Raw genomic sequence first — 6,000 nt, forward strand, 5'->3', positions numbered from 1 at the left:
TGTTTAACTCTTAAACATAGTGAACATATTCATAAAAGTAGTTTTAAAGACTTTTTCTGATAATTTTTTATTTCTGTCATATCTTTGGTCTATTTCTACTGACTGATTTTTCACCTGATTCTTGGTCAAATTGTCCTTTATTTTTCATGGTTAGTAATTTTTTGTTTGTACGTTAGACACTATAAAGTTTATATTATTCAGGCTCCTACTTTTTTAGGCTCTTACTATTGGCTCTTCTTACAAAGAGTGTTAAAAATGTTTTGGCAGGCCTTAAAGTTACTTAAAGATTAATTCCACCATTTAAAGCATTATTATTAATAGTCTACTGTGTTTTTTTTTATAGGCCAAGCTTTACCCTACTACTGAATGCCCCACTCTGGCTGATTGGAATTCATTTGAACCCTGGATATTGTTCTCCTTGAGAATTCTTTGTCTGGTTTATAGATTTTCACTTTATGCATGTGTAGCTAAGTATTCAATAGCAGGTTCCAAGGTCCCTGGTGCGGATTTCTGAAGCTTTGTCACAATGTAGTTCTCTTCCCTCTGGTACCCATCCACAATTCTAGCTACCCAGTGTTTTGACCTCCATCTCTACAATGCAATAAAAACACCAAGATCTGTCTGTTTGGGCTCCTTTGCTCTCCATCAAACTCCAGGAGGTGATTCTAAGCAGAAAACCTGATTTGTTTTCCTTCTCTCAGGAATCAGTTCTGTGCTGCCTGTGGTCCAGTGTCTGAAAACAGTTGTTTTATATATTTTGCTTAATTTTCCAGTTGTTTACATCAGAGAGCAAATCTTGTCACGCTTATTCCCACCTGACTGGAAAGCCAAAATTTCCGTATATTCTTCTGGGAAGTCTGCCTTTTGCACCTGCAATGAAGTAGACAGTGCTCCTCTCTCCATATGGTGTAAAATATGTGATTATTACAATTCATCACGTTTCTGAATGACACACTGGTCTTTATCTTATTTAAGTTATCCTGGAAACTAAAATGTCCATAGCCACTTAAAAGAGAAGGTGGCATTAGGTAGAAGCTAGACCTGAGCAGTGGAAGGAATGCCCTGACGTAGAGTCCCAAGTCCTTGAAGGGGGATGATAGAGACCTTAGCTGTAGGCAAGGATGGTGAATAAAAAGCTACACGTTAAAAGCCCAGGAGTACAACATCCTGACTTTGTGGCTTCTAAGACCTTGGGGCTGACAGACCAAAAAGCTACAGGAGCAGACAGGGCTCTCCTCTTCCACCTCTGCCCTGGGGTAACCCCTACGCTCATTGAAATACATTTGCATTGTGAGTACAAGCCTCCCATCCCCACAACCCCATGGAGGAAAGGCTGCTGGGATAGTTCCAGTACACACCTTGTAGGGTCAAAAAGTCCTCCTCCCAACCTGTGGGAGGAGTTTCCAGAATGATTAGAAATAGTCTCCATTAGAGACCACCCCACTGTATGTCACAGCTCATCCCAGCCCAGAGAGACCCATAACAATCTCAAAACAATTCCGAGGCCAGGTCCACCTGGAGGAACTTGCCCTGCTCTCCCACCTTGAGAGTGTAGTTTCACTTTAGTAAACTGCTTTATGCTTGCCACTTTCCTTCTGGATGTCTTTATTCAAGCCCAGATCCCCACTTAAATCTTCATGGGAAATCCAAGGACAGAGACCCCTATTCACACAACACAGATTCTCTCACCTGTAACAGTGATACTTGAAACAAAATTTTACAAAAGCTTTACCTCCAGTTTCCATTTAAACCTGCCTTTATGGGGTTCTAATGCATAGCACATATATTTGGTTTAGCTATTGGCTATTTGATACGTTTTCCCCATTTTCAGTAGCTTGCCAGATCAGTTTGTGCCCAGTGGTGACTGAAGCAGTTAGTGTAATACTACCTATTGTAATGCTACATAATTTATGTTTAATTTCAAAATTCAATGAATACCAGGTTTCCCCTGTTATTCAAAAGTAGAGCATTCCTATGAAACATTGGCAAGAGTATCCCCCGCTTTCTGCATTAGTACGGTAATAGCAGTTTTCATCGGATTTCTTTTGGTTAGTGAAAACAGGTACTAACATAGGTCTTTTGTGAGAACAAAGTGGTATGATGCCAACTTTTGGAAAGCAGGAGATACATGTAGATGCTACCAAAAAATAGACACTTTCATAAATGCACAAAATAAATCATGAATATCACTTCCAAAGAGGGTTCCAGGTTTAGAGAGTTTTAGTCGGACAAACAGTGGAAAGGAAGAGAATGCAGAAAGAGGGAGGAGAGAATAAGTAGCAAGGAATTCAGCAAAATATATATTTCCTGTATGTTTCGGGGCCCTGTCTCACAAAACAAGGCCCAGGGGGCATTCACAAATTTATATAGTCTTCTATGTTGGTGTATACCCAAAGGAATTAATCTTTCAGTCTCTTTGTATCTAACAATAAAAAGCTTTCCCTGGTTTTCTTCCTCTCTTCAATCTTTACAAGGCGATTTCAAAATAATATCTATTCTGTAAATATATGAGCATATAGATCAAACGTAAGTTGACAAATTTCTATGTAAAAATCATTGATTAATAGTAACCTGTGGCAGAGTGTGGAATGGCAAATGGGCAAAGGGGCAGGAAGGGGCTTGAAAGCCATTCAGCTCGGGGTCCATCAGATCAACTCCATTAGTTACTAAATTACTTAATGATTTTATTGATGACTTGCTATAAGATTTACAGGTGTTTGAAATGAATCTTTTTAGCTTGCAAAATAAACATTAAAGGTGGGGGCACAGGGAGATCTAGTGCTTGACCTATAAAAGGTAGGAGAACTCTGAAAGCAGAAACAGCAGAGAGACAAAGAACAGGCAGCGGCAAATTATAAATGAATCTGTAAAGCATCAGCCAGTTTAAAAAAAAAACAACAACAAAAAAGTTCTATTCTGTAATATCCCTGAAGATAGATCTGCCTCCAGTTGTTAGTGGAGCCTTTTGATTTTAGGGGTTTTTATTGTTTGTTTTTTGTAATGGTATTTGATGGATGTCAGCAAGAACTAAAATGTGTGTGTTGTGTTGTGTGTGTGTTTCAGTTCTCCAAATTTAAATTTAGAACATGAAGGCATTAAAGTTTTTTTTTTACAAAGCAAAAGTTTATTTAATTAGACCAAAAATTGAACAACTATTTATGTGCCCTTGACCTCCCCATCCTTTCCAGATGAGAGCGCTTTGTCTTCCTTCGTCCTTTCCTGTTGAACTTGAGCAAGGCCATAAGGCTTCTTGCCTGCTGAAGCTCACACTGGCCCTCCTTACCTTGAACTCCCAATATTCATACAGTCGAATATAAAATTTGTTTTAAAGCAACTGGTCTTTATGATCCTTAAATAGATCATGTGTTATCACACTCATTGGAGAAATTGACTAACAAGATCCCCCAGGGCCAGCTCTCCTTTTTTTGTTGCTTCCCTTGCTGGGCACAGAGGGGCAGTGATTTATCTGGTGGTTTAGGTTCCAAAGGTCTCATAATAAATGTGGAGAGAAGAATCTCTAGTTTTGTTTGTTTGTTTGTTTGTTTTAAAGATTTTATTTATTTATTTGCGAGAGAGAACGAGAGACAGAGAGCACAAGAGGGAGGAGGGTCAGAGGGAGAAGCAGACCCCCGGCTGAGCAGGGAGCCCGATGCGGGACTCGATCCCGGGACTCCAGGATCATGACCTGAGCTGAAGGCAGTCACCTAACCGACTGAGCCACCCAGGCGCCCAGAATCTCTAGTTTTAATAAATATTTCTACCAGTTATTTATTTAGTATTAACATCTCCTGTGATAGTACTTAATTCTTCAACATAGGCTTATAGTAGGCAATAAGGACTCTGAAAATACTTAACTATAAATTCAAATACCTTTAGGGACCAGGCACGTCATAAGGCAAGCATTTGGGCCTATGACAAAAGGGATGTGAGGCTTGTGGAAAACCCAGAAAGCCTAACTTTTACATCAACTCTATGAAGTAAAAATAGCTTCTTAACTCCATTTTACAGATGGGAAACTGAGACAGAGAGAGATTAAGTGATTTATCCAAGGTCATAAAAGGGAGTTAGGATTAGAGCTAAATTCCATCCAGGCTGTCTGGCACCAAAACCTATGCTCTTGGTGGTCAGAAATGGAGTTGGGTGCTACATATAGCAGGAGGTCTATAAGGACTGCATGTTGCAGAAAGAGATAATAACCAAAATTGGTTCAACAATCTGGACCACATTCAAGGGAAAAAAAAAAAAAAAAACTTTAATGCCAAAGCTCTTTCCTTTTCTCCCTCAGTAAACTCTCACATCCTTCTTGTTAGAGGAGGAGCCCATCCCCGAGTGAAGCCAAGTGAGGGCCAGCAGGAGCAAGTGCCCAGTGGGATCTCAAGCAGGAGTGGAGTCCTATAGGATGAGGGGTCCTGGAATGTGGTGGGGATGCTCAAAAACAAGCCAGAGGGATGCATGGAGAGAGAGAGAGATAGACCATCTATCAAGTATCTCCAGAATCCATCAGAGAACGAAGAAGCATTTCAATAGGCCATGCCCATATGAAAATATTGGGATTAAGTTGAGGCACGCACAAGGAAAATAATCCATTTAAAGATGATTCTAAGACAGGAAAAAAACTAACAACACATTTTGACTTCCTGAAATAAGAAATTAAATTTTTTTTTCTAAAGATTTTATTTATTTATTTGACAGAGAGAGACAGTGAGAGAGAGAACACAAGCAGGGTGGGTGGGAGAAGCAGGCTTCCTGCCAAGCCCAGAATCCGATGTGGGGCTCGATCCAAAGACCCTGGGATCATGACCTGAGCCGAAGACAGACGCTTAATGACTGAGCCACCCAGGCGTCCCCCAGAAATTAAATTTCTTAAATACCTATTAAGAATGAACCATATTGAGCGCCTGGGTGGCTCAGTTGGTTAAGCGTCTGCCTTCGGCTCAGGTCATGATCCTGGAGTCCCAGGATCGAGTCCCACGTCGGGCTCCCTGCTCAGCAGGGAGTCTGCCTCTCTCTCTGACCCTCCCCCCTCTCATGCTCTCTATCTCATTCTCTCTCTCAAATAAATAAATAAAATCTTTAAAAAAAAATAAAAATAAATTAAAAAAAGAATGAACCATATTAATTAACTTCTTCATTAAGAATACTGGAGTACACTACCCGGGTAGTTCATTCACTGCCATCATTACTAAAAGCCAGTCAGTAAGAAAGGCTATGAGCTTTTCCCACCATCCCATTCCTCCTCAGTTTTCATGCTCCCTTCCTGCCACTCCATGTCCTCTTACCTCCGCACACATCATAGGCTTTACCATATCCCTGAAATTTAAAAGAGCAGAGGCAGGTGCCTGAATATAGACCTTGCTTGACTTCTCTCTGGCTATACAGACTCTAACGAAAAAAATATGGTGACACAAGGACTCTATGCATGAGTGTTGGATCAGTACTAGTCGGTCAGTACCTGCTTCAATGACCTTTATAATCCCAATCCCCAAGGTGGATGGGAAACTTAATTAGGGCATTTCAATCACTGTAAGCACCTCTGATGAACAGGTAGTATATTGCAGTAATTCTGAAAAATGTTTTCCACTTCTGCAGATTTCCCAGGGGATGCTCTGTAAGCTAGACACACAAAATCTTTCTGCATTTTGCTCTTTTATCCACACTCTCTGATGGAGCTGATTGCAGACTCAATCAGCTTGTTATACCTGTTGGCCAACTGGAAGAAAGGGAAGAAAGAAAAACCACTTCTAGTTATTTGCCAGGCTCAATGCTAAGTCATGTGGTTCCTGAGTTGTAGCTGAAGGGGGTGTGTATGCGTGTACGTTACTGTTAACTTGGATCTATGTAACTGCACCTTGGGACAGGCAACGATTGAATGGGAAGTGGCTTTCACAGCTGAGTATCTTTTTAATTTTTCTTAACAAAACATGCACTGGTATTAGTAGGGCTCTGTTGGTAATCATGGCCGGCTACATGATGTGGTACCTTGGCTGGTAATTCCCCTCA

The sequence above is a fragment of the Neomonachus schauinslandi genome, chromosome 9 (assembly GCF_002201575.2).
Source record: "Neomonachus schauinslandi chromosome 9, ASM220157v2, whole genome shotgun sequence".
Classification (NCBI taxonomy): Eukaryota; Metazoa; Chordata; class Mammalia; order Carnivora; family Phocidae; genus Neomonachus; species Neomonachus schauinslandi.